Raw genomic sequence first — 16,841 nt, 5'->3', positions numbered from 1 at the left:
CATGCATTTCTGAGGTGAACATAGTATACACTGTAAACAATAGATGTCCTGCATCAGAAAATCAGTTGTATAAATAATGTACAAGGAAAAACATAGAGCCAAGCATGCCGTTGTTTTGAAGTGGCATTCCGGAAGGCTTCCGTAATTCAGTAACATTATTCTGAAAGTAGGGTGCAGAGTACATTGACCTAAAACTGACTCTACACCACTGCTGCAAGTCAATGAACTACATGCCACATGAGGCAAAAGTAATTAAATTCATAAACAGACCATGTCAGTGATTCTCATTCCCTATTCCTCATGTACCAAGAACACTGCAGAACCACCTCCCCATAGCTGCCAAAGTTCTCTGACGTTAGCCCTTCCCACAGATTTATTGGTATATTGGGAAATTCCCACAGATTTGTTGATATATTGGGACATTCCCACAGATTTGTTTGTATATTGGGACATTCCCACAGATTTGTTTGTATATTGGGCCATTCTCACAGATTTAGTGGTATATTGGGGCATTTGCATAAATTTATTGGTATCTTGGGGCAGTACTACATGAGTACAGTTTAGCTTTTTTAATGTGTTGTGAATCATCTGCAGGACATGATGGGGGTAACTCACAAATTATATCAGTACTACCAAAAATATCAATGCCCCTCCCATCCTTGAGCTTATCTTCTGCCTGTCACACTATAGCTACACCCATATGTCAAAACTGGTAAACCAAGCATTTGGGCCTTACACCAGATAATGCATGCAGTATCACGTCTGACATACAGACAGAGCCATTTCTATGCTACAATCGCCATAGACTTACAGGGGCAATTTCATTATTTTGAAGTTTTACACTGGCATTCTACACCAACGTAAAATTCCAAAGTGCTGGGGTATACTGAGGCTGCTTCTCACTTAAGAAATGGCTGTAGGGCTCTTACTCAACTTGAGGACACCTGAGACTCTTTTTTTGTACTTGGACACAGAGTTACTATTTAGCATGGAATACCACAACCAATACAACTTATTTTACAATCACATGGATGGTGATTGTTACAGAGTTTGTTCTACTGTAATACTACTATATAAGAATGCAGATTAGCCAAAACCATCTTTAGTTTCACAAAAGGCAAGCCACATCATCTTCATGTTGGAGACTTCACTCATTATACCCCTTGCTATTTATAACCGCCTAACAAATCTTGAAGCCAAAAAAATGCCTCACTTGTGAAACTAAAATTTATTGTTAGTGCTTTCGTCACCTTTCATTGAAGGAACTTCTTCAGACATTTGTAATAGCTCAATTTACAATTTAAATAGTCCCAAGCTGATGACATCATCGACCTCCCATTATCCAAATTCAGCAAGTATATAAGTAAATACATTCAGATTTCTTTGTGTATAAAAACTTTTTAAAACACAAACAAATTCTTCACTGATATTAATTACAACAAAAATGTCAAATATTAAATACCCCCACAGAAATGTTTTTTACCTGGTTAATTCTTTAAGTTTTACAATACATTTCAGAGAACAAGAATCATTCAACCCAGGGTAGGAAAAGGCATTTACTCTCAGTTGCCATAGCAACTCCCTCTCCTCGAGTCTTAAAGCCCAAGGCCCCATCCTGGGATTCAGATCTATTTTCTCAATAACCATAAAAATGAAAGTGTGGTTAGTGTTTTCCAAAATATGCTTGGACAAAGTGTTGTTGTTGTCCTGTCTACTAATACTGTACTGGTGCTCATATATCTTTTGTCTAAAGTGTCTCTTGGTCTTTCCTATGTAGAAAGCGGGGCACTGTTGCCACCTAGCTAAGTATATAACACTTGTTGCCCCACAGTCAAATTTTCCTTCTAAGGAATATTTAATATTCCCTATAGTAAATGATGTAGAAGTTTCTATATATTTACAAGAAGAACATCTTCCACATTTCTTCATCCCTTTTGCCATAGTGTAATCATTAATCATGGCCCAGTTTTTATTTATAACCTCCCTCAGGAGTTTGGCATCACTTGAAAAGGTTGTTATAAAACTGATGTTGTAATCTAAGTTGGCCTTTCTATTAAAAAAATGTTCTGCCAAGACCATTTGTCCATCACTGCTTAAGGTTTTCCTATTTAAAATGGGCTGGAAATGGCCAGTTTTTATACACAAAGAAATCTGAATGTATTTACTTATATACTTGCTGAATTTGGATAATGGGAGGTCGATGATGTCATCAACTTGAGACTATTTAAATTGTAAATTGAGCTATTACAAATGTCTGAAGAAGTTCCTTCAATGAAAGGTAACGAAAGCGCTAACAATAAATTTTAGTTTCACAAGTATGGCATTTTTTCTGGCTTCAAGATTTGCTTTGTTTGTTTTTCCATTGTTTATTTATTTATTTATTTATAACCACCTCTAAGACTGCACCTTCAGTAAACCATGATAAAACCCTTGGTTTTGCAAGCTTTTTGTGTAGTTTTCTCCTGTGACTTTTCTGGATTCAGCAACCCTAAGTGTGTCTGGTGCCATTAACAGCTGATATTAACAAAATATGATATACTAACAGAATATGAACTCCCATAAAGACTTCTGGAATTTTGTCTATTATTACATGATATCTTACATTTGGAGATCTTAAGTACTAAAATTTCTACAAAGCAATGCTAACTCCTGAATGAATTATTAAACTCCAGACATCATTGCAATCTCTTGAGATTTTTCTAAATGCCAACTTTCCTCAAATTTTGGAGTCCATGATTATTGTTGCTTCCACATGAGCTCCAACATTGCAAATGGATGAATAAGTATATTTTACTGATTATAAGAGAGCAGTTTCTTATCACTGGCCAGTACCTACAGATCTTCACCCTCCAAGACAATTTAGTGACCATTCATAAAGATGCTTTCTAGGGTCTGAGTCATTGTTTGTTTATTTATTTATATCTAGGATAGTAGACTGATCCAAAGTGGGTCTTGTTCGGTCACAGCCCAAGATGTATAACAGAGTAGAAAAAAAAACATTAACTATTAACATTGTGAAACAGCAGGAATTGTACAAAAGTTGTGTTAGTGGCGTAACAAGTAGCACCCTCACCTTTGGTGCAAAAGACTGTGGATCCTTTACTGTAGATCAAGTTACTGAGAATCCAGTTCAATATAAGGGGGTGATTCACTCTTGATTGTACTTTGGGTGAAACATTAAACTGGGACCTCATCAGTCTTAGTTGTTAGTAGCTCAGGTGGATGTAAAAGACCCCACAACACCTATTGAAAACAGTAGGAGTCCTTTATTTACATGCTATTTACATGACATATTATTTACATATTTACATTTTTATATATCTCTATACATATTTACAAATTTGCTCAATTATTTATATAATTTTCATCTTATGCATTTTATTTTTTCATTTTTATACATTTTCTTAAAACTTTTTTCCACAGCCACCATCTGATTTTTCTTAGCATTACTGATAATACTTATTTCCCATTAAATATACTCTCACTTAATCTCTCATTCCAAATCACCCATACAACATAAAACAACTTCTTCTGCATTCTTATTTTATATCCTTTGTTTCTACTCTTATAATATCAACATTCAATCATATCCTTATTTATGTTCCTATATTTTAATTCTCCCCCAGAATTTTCTTCACATACTTTTTCCTATAATTTCTTCTTCTACATTTCAGAAAAATATATTCAGCATTTATTTCTTCACTACAATACATATTCTCTCACTTTTCTTTTTATAATGCATATTTACTTTTATTGGTAATTTCTTTAAAGACAGTTGCCATAGAAAATCCTGACATTCTACTTTATTACTACACCACTTATTTCTTTCTTTCTTTTATAACTTTAATATTTTCTTCTGGTAAATTTTCCCATGGGTTAATATAATAATATTATGCCATTGTGTTCTTATACCATGTTTTCCGATCTTCTTTAACACATCAGTCTTTATCTTTCACATTTGCATTTTTCTTCATAATTTTCTGTTTTTTCATTATTTCATTCTTTTTCATTTTTATTATCTCCCAATTTTTTTCATACTTATACTTAAACAGTTTTACTAGTAATCTCTCATTTTTCTCATTTATTTGTCTCAACACTTTATACAAATTTAATGAAGCTGTATATACTACTGGATTTAATAATGCCAGTCCCCCTTCATCCATATTCATATAAAATTTTCCTGTCTTTACTGGATTTAATCTAGATCCCCCATATAAACATAAATATATATTCTAATAATTGTTTCTCATATATTCTTGGAATCATGAACACACTTGATAAATACACTATCTTTCCCAATAATACTGAATTTACTAAATTAACTGTTTTCTAAGATAATCTATATATTCTTCATAAACAGCACATTTCTTTCAATTTGTTTAAAAAGTTTTCCCATTGTGTTCTCCTTTCTGTTTTATTACCAAAATTTATTCCCAACACTGAAATTTATTTATTTGAGAATTGTATTCCTCCTATCTTTATCCTATTTCCCAACCTTCACTTTTATCCTTATTTAATGCCATACTTATTTATTTTAAACAATCTACTACACAGAATATGCCTTCTTTCATTTATAAACTATTAGTTATTATAGTAATAGCATCTGCTTATGTTATTAAAACTGGAATAGCTACACCTGTTTGCATTACATACTTTGCATTTTCCATTTTACAATTTCACCTTACTTATTACCATATTCATAACTAAAGCAAATAATATACCATTCGTAGGACAACATTGTCTTATCTCATTACTTATCCCTATTTCTTTACTTAACCAAACATTTATTAGAATTTTTATCTTATTATTACTATACACTGTTGTACAAACCTTTGTAATTTTACCACTAAAATTATATGTCTCCATTAAATCCCATAATAATGTATGCTCTGAATCATAAGCTTTACTAATATCACCTACCATACGTTTTACACCATATTTGAATCGAGTGCTGTTTTAAAATCCTTTATTATAAATAGCAATGTTAAGCACTTACATTCCCAAAATGTCAGGTCTTCTTCAGAACAAAGTACAAAAGAAATACGCCCTTGTTATATACCTCATGGGCAGTTCTAGTTAACATTTCAATCAGCTAATTAAAAATACATGTCCTTAAGGAAAAGCTGCACTCCTTCCAGTTGACCAATTCCAGTTGATTTAATTTTTTTCCCTTATCTCTTGACAGGAAGCCAAAAATGTATTGAAACAAATTATGTTAAAAAGATGTTAATAATGCTTTAGCCAGGCATATTCTAGAGAACGAGGGTCACACTTTTAGTTTTACAATTTTACAGAAAAGCTGTTTAGACAATAGAGGGGGCCCTTGGCAGATTCGATTGGAAATAAATGAATTGCTTTGGCAAATACGAACCAGAGCCCACATTTTTCCAGGTATTAATGAAACTCTATCTATAAAGCCAGTTTTAAAATTGCTTTCATGTAATAGATAAAATATATTCTCAATAGCTAGATTAACAGGATGAGAAATAGATAGGGTTTTACATAAATGTATTCTACATAAATTCAATTCCAATAGAAGTTTTATTTATTCAATTGTATATTTTTAATTTTGATGTTCATAATTGATTTATTATGTCAATATTAGCACTTATAAAATTATTTGTTTCAAAGTTACTTGCTTATTAGGAAATTAATAATAAATTATCTATAATAATCCTTTGCATTATAGGCAATAATAACAGGTATTGGTTTAATAATAGTATTTGTACTTGTGCCATCATATATATATATATGATGTGCACAAGTCAATGTTTTTTACATGTATAACATGCATTTTAATAATTAATATACTTTTGTGTTGCTGTTTTAAACTTGTATTGTTTTCTCGTGCATAGTATCAAAAGCATAATTCATGAATATGCCACGATCATGTTACTATTTTAGTTTTATAGCTCATTTAATTGTTGGTAGTGTTGAATTTTAAGGTTCCCTTGACAACGTTAATGAATACGAATGCATTTCAAAGTGATTGGTGCTTATAAAACTATGTGAACATAAATATAAGTCCTGGTATAGGTTTTAAATATTTGTCTGATGAAGGCGAGACATTGCGTTTGCCGAAAGCATGTACCTGTTTTTACGCTTACTTTTTATTTGTTCCAATAAACTGTATTTGGACACTTTAGAAGCGTTACTCTTATTGCGTCCTGGTTTGCCACTTCAACAGTTTATTCGTTTGTTTCCTGTGGATTATTCAATGAAAGGTAACGAAAGCGCTAACAATAAATTTTAGTTTCACAAGTATGGCATTTTTTCTGGCTTCAAGATTTGCTTTGTTTGTTTTTCCATTGTTTATTTATTTATTTATTTATAACCACCTCTAAGACTGCACCTTCAGTAAACCACGATAAAACCCTTGGTTTTGCAAGATTTTTGTGTAGTTTTCTCCTGTGACTTTTCTGGATTCAACAACCCTAAGTGTGTCTGGTGCCATTAACAGCTGATATTAACAAAATACGATATACTAACAGAATATGAAATCCCATAAAGACTTCTGGAATTTTGTCTATTATTACATGATATCTTACATTTGGAGATCTTAAGTACTAAAATTTCTACAAAGCAATGTTAACTCCTGAATGAATTATTAAACTCCAGACATCATTGCAATCTCTTGAGATTTTTCTAAACGCCAACTTTCCTCAAATTTTGGAGTCCATGATTATTGTTGCTTCCACATGAGCTCCAACATTGCAAATGGATGAAGAAGTATATTTTACTGATTATAAGAGAGCAGTTTCTTATCACTGGCCAGTACCTACAGATCTTCACCCTCCAAGACAATTTAGTGACCATTCATAAAGGTGCTTTCTAGGGTCTAAGTCATTGTTTGTTTATTTATTTATATCTAGGATAGTGGACTGATCCAAAGTGGGTCTTGTTCAGTCACAGCCCAAGATGTATAACAGAGTAGAAAAAAGACATTAACTATTAACATTGTGAAACAGCAGGAATGGTACAAAAGTTGTGTTAGTGGTGTAACAAGTAGCACCCTCACCTTTGGTGCAGAAGACTGTGGATCCTTTACTGTAGATCAAGTTACTGAGAATCCAGTTCAATATAAGGGGGTCATTCACTCTTGATTGTACTTTGGGTGAAACATTAAAATGGGACCTCATCAGTCTTAGTTGTTAGTAGACATGCAAAAAACACCAGATTGAACCAAAATCCAGGACAAAAATTTAATTAAGCGCTTTTCGTTTGCTCGATAAGCAAACTTCTTCAGACAAATCTCACACTGCTACAATGCACTATTTAAAGTACTGAAACATCACCAATTAAGTACAATCAATTAGTATAAATTTTAAGCAATAAATGCTAAAAGGTGCATGTGAATAAATTCAGATAAAAATAAATATGTTTAACATCTGAACTGAAGAAAAAAACAAGATATGTTAAAAGAATATATAAAAATACATAAAAAGTAAAACAGATTATTTTGAATGAAACTTAACTAAACTTATTACAAATTTACAAAAATGTGAAGGCATTGCCTACCACTGTATAACCTGCATACATACAACCAGACCTCATATAAAAAATTATTATAGAAAAATGAATGTAAGAATTTAATTAAAAGTTTAAAAAGGCCACAAGTTACCTAGTACATATACTAAACCCCCCGCTGTTGGCATTCCTTCCTAAAAAAAGAAAACACTAAAAAGGTAAGTGTATAAATATATTCTATGAAAATCCATAAGGACAGGCCATTATACTTTTATAATGGGCCTATCTTTTTAGACTTTTTAGAATATCTAATAGATTCATAATTAATAAGCGTGAATTTAAACTAAAATATAGGACTAATTGTAATTCCAGGATGCTTGTTTACTTAGCACAATGTCAAAATTGCTTGGCTTTCCATGTAGGTAAAACCGAACGTAAGTTCAGCATTTATTTCTTCACGAACACCAGTACGCTATAAGAAAACATAAGGAAGCCAATGCTCTTGCTAAGCACATCCTGGATTTGACAACTCACCAGTTTAAATTCATTGCGATAGACCAGATTGGCCAGGACATTAGGGGTGGGCCAATGGAGCTTAAATTACTGGAACTCGAATTACACTGGCAGATTAGATTAGAGGCGTATCATACCCCAGGTTTGAATGAAGCTTGTTCCATCTCCAGTTTACTTAGCATTTTAAGTCTAAAAAGATAGGCCCATTATAAAAGTATAATGGCCTGTCCTTATGGATTTTCATAGAATATATTTATACACTTACCTTTTTAGTGTTTTCTTTTTTTAGGAAGGAATGCCAACAGTTTAGTATATGTACTAGTAATCTCTCATTTTTAAACTCATTTATTTGTCTCAACACTTTATACAAATTTAATGAATCTGTATATACTACTGGATTTAATAATGCCAGTCCCCCTTCATCCATATTCATATAAAATTTTCCTGTCTTTACTGGATTTAATCTAGATCCCCCATATAAACATAAATATATATTCTAATAATTGTTTCTCATACATTCTTGGAATCATGAACACACTTGATAAATCCATTATCTTTCCCAATAATACTGAATTTACTAAATTAACTGTTTTCTAAGATAATCTATATATTCTTCATAAACAGCACATTTCTTTCAATTTGTTTAAAAAGTTTTCCCATTGTGTTCTCCTTTCTGTTTTATTACCAAAATTTATTCCCAACACTGAAATGTATTTCTTTGAGAATTGTATTCCTCCTATCTTTATCCTATTTCGCAACCTTCACTTTTATCCTTATTTAATGTCATACTTATTTATTTTAAACAATCTACTACACAGAATATGCCTTCTTTCATTTATAAACTATTAGTTATTATAGTAATAGCATCTGCTTATGTTATTAAAACTGGAATAGCTACACCTGTTTGCATTACATACTTTGCATTTTCCATTTTACAATTTCACCTTACTTATTACCATATTCATAACTAAAGCAAATTATATACCATTCGTAGGACAACATTGTCTTATCTCATTACTTATCCCTATTTCTTTACTTAACCAAACATTTATTAGAATTTTTATCTTATTATTACTATACACTGTTGTACAAACCTTTGTAATTTTACCACTAAAATTATATGTCTCCATTAAATCCCATAATAATGTATGCTCTGAATCATAAGCTTTACTAATATCACCTACCATACGTTTTACACCATATTTGAGTCGAGTGCTGTTCTAAAATCCTTTATTATAAATAGCAATGTTAAGCACTTACATTCCCAAAATGTCAGGTCTTCTTCAGAACAAAGTACAAAATAAATACGCCCTTGTTATATACCTCATGGGCAGTTCTAGTTAACATTTCAATCAGCTAATTAAAAATACATGTCCTTAAGGAAAAGCTGCACTCCTTCCAGTTGACCAATTCCAGTTGAATTAATTTTTTCCCTTTTCTCTTGACAGTAAGCATCTTCTCCATTCTCCAGTTCACCCTGGTTTAACATCTCCTGTAGTATATAATTCCATAACCCTCCCAACTGGAGGTTTGTAACAACACATTTTTCCTTTGCAATCTTCTTCAGTTCTGCAAAACAACATTTTTCTTGAAAAAAGACCCCTGAATCTTTGCATAGGTCTCCTTACAAACTGTCACTTACCTCCACTCCTTCCATCTCTTTCTCCATGCTGTGCACCATCCTCCCAGCCACTACTGCACCAGGAACAGGACATGTGCACATGTTCACGTTTAGTACTTTCACCAATACCATTCTTTGTTGAGTAGGGCAAGTTGGTTTACTATCATTAGTTCGAATGCAAAACATTTGTCGTTCGAAATAATGAAAAGTTAAACTGAAATTAAATATTTCAAGTGTACACACTGTCACCCCAAATGTTCGACACATTTGAGTCAACATTGTTGCAGAAAATGTGACGTGATAGCCGTATAGGAGCTGATGTAAATCAAACTCCTATACAGCATATCATGTTTTTGGAGGGGGGCAAGCCCCCCTGTGCCCCCCCCACATCTGCTACTAATTTATTCCAACTCTGAGATTACACTACAGTGGGGATATGGATGAATTTCCTATCCCCACTGTACCGCAGTCTCATACATATAGTCGAGCACACTTATTCAAATGCACTACTGCATTGGCATAAGTCTGTTTGACTATCCAACTCACTTTTCCTTTTACGAATGACATTCTGATTTTTGGCAGCATAACTGCTGACAGCATTTTGTTTGCTAAAATAATAGTAAACCGGCAAGTTCCCTAAAGCTTGGCCAAATTTCCACTAGTAGTATAAATTCCACCTTAGATGCCCCTTGAAAAGTGGCTACACACCTAGTGGGACAAACCTGGTTAACAAATGAATAAATAAATAAATAAATTAATTAATTAATTAAGAATATAAAGTATACAATTCTTGAAATAAAACAATTTTTAAATGTCCAGAAAGTTCAATGATTTAAAATAATTTAAAAATATAGCAGTTCAATCATTTGAAATATCAAGGTTTGAACCGTATATACAGCTTTACAAATGGTGGTAAGAGACAAGTGTAGGTAATATAAGGAGATTTGTGAGGGGTTGCAGTATACAGTGTGAAGTAAATGATGGATAAGAGAGGCTGCAGGATTAGCAGGATAGATGTTAATACTAGTGATTCCACTACACAGTGTTATTAGAAAGCAGGAGGTGAGGTTCAGTATACTTTAAAAGAAAAGCTATTTAAATCAGCCTATGTTATAAGTAGATGACTGAAGAAGGCATCACTTTTTTAGAAATAATCATTTTTTCTTCAAATTTGTTGTAAATGGGTATGCCACAACTTTTTAAAGAGAGTGAGTCCCACAGTCTTGGCATCAGGATAGAGAAGGCAAATAACATAAGTATATAACGCTATAATTTTAAACATTTTTCCTTGCCATCTCAAATCAGTAATAATTAATCTTCCCATTCTTACTAGCAATTCATCTAATATCTTCACTGTAGATAATAGTCTGTTTGTAGGTCTTATAAATTTTGGGGTGCTGTTGGCCTGGGGGCAATGTTGATATGAGGTTTTGTAGATGAATAAACTGCAACTTAGAGGAGGGTCTGAGTTATTATAAAGACTTTTATGTACCAGACAGAAAAGTAGTAAGTCCACACACTCTTTTATAGGGAACCAATTTGTCTGTTGGAGAGTATATCCAGTGATGTTTATGTTTAGGTAAAAGAAGGTATGCCTTACAAGCCAGTGGTAAATATTACTCAAAAAACTGAATCACTTACAAATGCCTTCTACAGCACTACAGGGACTGCATGGGATCAGGCAATCCCAAACAAAACTAAAAAGTTCCTCATCAAAATATGTCAAGGGGCCAAAATATGTCTTATGCTGCCGACTGAAGAACTCTGAAGCATGGCTCTTCTCAGTCTCTTGCTCAGTTAGAGTGACCTTGCCTGACAGGCCATGTCATGTCAGACCAGATTTGATGAATAATGCTCCTCAAAAAAAATCTAGATCCTCAACCACAAGAGGCGGGGAGACTTAAACCTTGAGGTATATTATAAATAGAACGGAGGGTCAACACATTCCAGAGACTCTACCCAGAACAAACAAAATGTACAACAAACATGGAGGTAGAGCACCTCTGGCTCTGTTTCAGAGGAGTCTTGACCAATGGATGGGGGATTGCATGATATACTCAGGGATTACTTCAGTGTCACTGCTTGACAGAGGCACAGCAAAATGATAGGCATAGTTTTTATTCAACCACTATAGGCTAGGGGCTTTAATGCCCTTTCTTGGAGATAGCCCTAGTATATGAACCTATGAACCTATGAACCTAAGTACAAATCGTATTTAAGACAGTTTCTCACACAGGCATGTGTGACCTGTTATAAGGCTGGACTTTGCAGGATGTTTTTGCCATCCTTTTATCAGGCATGACAAAGTGTGAGATTTTGTGGCACCCAAAGAAGATAGAGTTGAATTTTGCATTTAAGTTGATGATATGCCAAGATATCTTAAGGCTAAGATTGGTTATGACACATGGATATTTGCAGTTCACCAAGATATACGTTTGATAAAATTTGGCTTCGTCTTTCTCCATGCATTACTTTGAGTTGTGCACCTGATCTAAGGTGAAGACAAATTCAAATTCCATTTGTGAATACACCTCAGATGTAATTCTATATACTCGGTGATATATCTGGGAAATTCTTTCAATCTAAGAGGTTGGCATCAGCTTCATCTGCACCATCCTGTCTGGAATTTGAACACCAATGACAAAAATCTTGAAACAAAAATACTAAACAAAAATCTCCATTGTGAACATACATGCAAACACAGTAATAACAAAAATAAAATCCCAGAGAAAGTAATACTGCAGGTAGCATATCACATAAAAAAGATCACATAATCTAAGCAGGCAAAACCTTGGTCGTCATTCCTCACACATCCGCGCTACTCAATTATTTGTACTGTGAGTTTAGTCCTTTAAAAAGTATATTCTGAAATAGCATGTACATCACAAATTGAGGCTAAGATTCTTTAAAGATGATGTCCTTCAACTGCTAAACTTTTCTTGTATTACAGTTTTTTTTCAAATTTCTGCTTTTTTATCTCAAAAATCTACAGAAAAAATATTACTTTTATTTTCGTGCAATTTTTTAAAGATTTTTGTGTATTGAATATTAAAGTAATTCTATGATTTTACTAAAGACAGATTTACTTTTTGCTCATTGTTTGTCTCAGTTGGAATCCCAGCAGGTATAGGCTTCATATCACAATAGTGTAAAAGTAATAGAGCATATATTCTGATATTAAGACAATGCTGTCAGGATATTGGTTTTTGCTTCATTAGATCAAAAACTTTAAGTTTGTGCACGTTAACTGAGTTCTTAAGGTTCCATGAATCAGTGTTATGTTATATCCCTAACTGAATTAGTGACAATTATCTTACAGCTTATCACCAGAGAAACTGGCCTTTCAAATCCCCTGTAGGTTAACTCATGTTTAACCTCCATCAGTTTTTCTGATTTAAAAGTGGCAAATGGTAGGGGCAAGGTGGATCGTTCACTAATGAAAGTAAAAACACAAATCATTATTCTAGTGTTTTATCAACAAATTATTTGTTTAATGAAGCAAATTCACAGAGTATACTCACGTTTCCCCAAGCTGTTTCAGAACATATGAGAAAACCATGTTAGTACTGTGGTCAATAGGGATTCTAGAATCCTCTATACAAATATATTCTTTGCTATGGAGACAGTAACTACTGTGGCATCAAAAATAATTGTATATTTGAAGCTCTCCTATGAAGAAAGGTCTGTTGAATACGTACATCTTAAAACTGTGTTCAGCTAGTCATCATGCCCACAAAAAGCAATAATTACTTAATTTGGTAGTTCATAAGTTTGGAAACTTGGTTTTCTCAGCTGACATTAATGCACATTTAGCAAATTATGACAACAGCTTCAGACTGTTTTATACATACTTAATACTTGCTTCTAGAAATTGCTCTTCCTTCAAGAGTTTGGCTAAAACTCATCATATAGTCATATACAATCATGGAATATGATCATTATAAACAGAGAACTACAACAGTCATCAGTAACCTTTTATTCATGACATAATGACACTAATAGTAAAATAATGTCAATATGCATAAATACACTATTACACTGATGCTTTCAAAATTTCAGAAAAAGAAGAACCTAGTGGAAGTCTTCTGTGCACAGACTGGTATATATAGTTATCATTTATTCATTGAAAAAGTGATGCCACATTTTAGCAAGAAAAGATTATTAAAGTTGTTAGGACACTGAATACTCATTACTGCATTAGGTTAAGGACAACAAAAATCCTTTAATACAAGCAATAAAATAAGTAAACATTTGCTTATTGGATCATTACATTAAGAAAAAATAAAATTAGAGACGTTGTACTCATTTATATATGTATATTAGCACCACCTGTTCCAGGCTAGCAGTGATAATCCTCCTACAAGATGACCCCCACTTTCCATCCTTTCCTTCAAAAATAGTATCTAATTAATTTAAAAAAGCTGCATAAGCCATGACCCCTAATGGGATCCTAGCCTTTTTCATAAAATTAATTAAGTTTCACTAGTATGCCCATTAATGGTGTTATTTAACTATAAATAAAATGAATTCCTCTCTGATATGCTCATTAGCATGATTACTTAACAATTACTTGTAAAATTCTTATGCTTAGCGCTTTGGTGTGCTGTTATAATTAACTTTGTACATGAGACTAGGTTAGAAATACTTCTAATTATCCTCTTATTAATGTATCATAAATGGGCTTTAAGGGATGTGTGTTATACATTTTACGTCACCTGGGTCCTATTTATCTAAATTAGATGTACTCCAGCACATTTTTCCACACAGATCCTGTATTATCAAATTAATAGACTTTAATTAGTCTACATGTGCATGTGTTGCTGAATTGACTCCCACTTTTGTTATAATTCTAGACATATCCTTTTTTGGTATAAATCTTGACATATTCCTTTTTGGTATAAGTATTGACATATCCAGAGCATTTGCTGCACTATTGCAAGTCTTATATCATGCAACGGCTCTACTTTTAAATCACGAAATGTCAATATATTGAACCTCTTTTTGTTTTATTTATTTATTTATTTAACATTTGTTGACCGGGAAAGTCCGACTAGGTTCCACAGATCCTGTTTTCAGCGGAGGCCCGGGTAGAAATGCTGCAGATCATAAGATCGAGACATAAATATCGAACGCTCAGAATCCTGAAACTTTAAATGATCAAACTTCAGATTGTTGAAAATGGATTAAAGCACTAATGGAAGATGTCTAAATAACTAACTACCTCTTTAAATGCACACACTACATCCTTAACCAAACGTCGGCTGTTATATTTCATGTAACAACACATATACTAACTTAACAAGCAACTTGCAAGAAGGGTATATAAAACTTACGACACCATTTATTATTACACCTTTCATCACCCCTTCTAAACTGATTACAAATACAAGAAATGTACACATTGTGTCATAAATGTACCTCGTAAGCCGGTCTCGCACAACTGAACATAGCCTCAGTGATTGACAGGGAAAAAGGGCGTGTCATGGTATTCAAACAACTGCAAGTACTTTTTGTCCTTTGTTTTTGCAGGGGACAAACCCCCCTGCACCCCCACGCCCACCCTGCACATTTAATATACCAACTCCGAGATCGCACTATCTTGAGAAAAAGGGCAAACTATGAGTACTTAATGAATATTCATGTCGCCATCGGTATGAATATTACTTTGCTTTCACTGATTTAGCATACATCAAGTTCGAAAATGTGAAGTTCGATTATTTAAAGTTTCAGGATTCTGAGTGCTCGGTATTTACGTCTTAATCTTATGAGGTTCAAAATATTGACATTTCATGATTTAAAAGTAGACCCCATGCAGCACATCCTGCAAGACAGCTAAGTAAAGTTTCACACTCTATATCTACATACTTCCTGAGTAACTTAGGTGGTTGTGATACCATTGCTTAATTTATATATATATATATATATATATATATATATATATACACACACACACACACATACACACACACACACGTATATACAGCGATCTCTGTCTTGAGGTGTATATTTATATGTGTGTGTGTGTGTGCATATAGGCACACTTTGACAGAATGAAGTACTACATACAATTGTCAAAGGAAGGAAAAAACAAGTGCTCGTGGTTACGGAAAGTGTGGGATTGGGTTATAATGTCAAACCTTTGGCTGTGCTGAAAATGTTGGCATTATAGATAGGTGTGTGTGTGTGTGTGCGTGCATGTGAGTGTTTGCAAGATAGTATTACATTTACTGCTAGGGAAGAAGATAGCTTTAATGTTTTGCAGGTGTGCTTGTGTATATGTTGCGTATCTGAGTGTCTTGTATACAGGTTGTCATACTGAAAGTGTTTAATGCTAACCGGGCAGGTTTTGGGTTAGGCTTAGCAGACATTAGTAAGGGGGTGCTGCAGGAGGAAGAAGTGTGTCTGAAGTTAGTGTCAGGGTTTTGTTTAACCGATTGAAAATGGAAAACATTTATTTTCCTTTTCTGATCAGTTGTAGTTTTGATCCATTGATAGTTTTGTTAAGTATGAGTTTGATGTGCTCTTAACGATCATCTATGCTTCAGTGTTTGAGCATGTTAATAAATAGATACATTTCTTTTTAGAAACAAGAAGTCCGTGTTCCTAGAGGGGCACTAGATCGGGAATGTCATGATGACCTCTGTCTCTGTGAACCTAGCTATTATTTATGACCTACTCGATGAGAAAAAGATTCAGTAGCAATTATTTAATTTAAAACAAATTTAACATGATATACTTTGCTATAACAATTTCACTTCATCTGTAGGTTTAGGGAAAGAAAATCTATTATTTTTCCAGACTTTTATGTGCTTGCAAGATTTATTGCCATTTTAACTGTTATGCTAATAACATAGTTTACTGACTGCTTCCTTGATTAAAGTGCATAACGTTCACTATATAAAATCTAAAACCATTAACATGTCTTGTACTCTGAGCATGCTTATAATTAAACATTGATACTGTATTTCTTTCTGATACTAACAACATGTTAAAAGGATGCAAGTAACGATTCTCTTACCTATCTTTGCTATTTATATAGTGTCTTTAGTAGTATAGTCACCATATCTGCTGTTATAACATATCCTTATGTATTTACAGACACTCTTAGTTTTAAAAATGTGATGAATGACCATATCCAGAAAACCAGTAAAATATTTTATTTTGTTCAGCACCATATATAAAGCAACTACCTGGAATCAAGAGTTTAGGCCTGTCTTGTCATACCTGTTCATAGGTTCAT

This window comes from Protopterus annectens, chromosome 3.part0 (genome assembly GCF_019279795.1).
Source record: "Protopterus annectens isolate FY-2018-M chromosome 3.part0, PAN1.0, whole genome shotgun sequence".
In the NCBI taxonomy this organism is placed as follows: Eukaryota; Metazoa; Chordata; order Ceratodontiformes; family Protopteridae; genus Protopterus; species Protopterus annectens.
Note: the sequence above shows the minus strand (reverse complement) of the source record.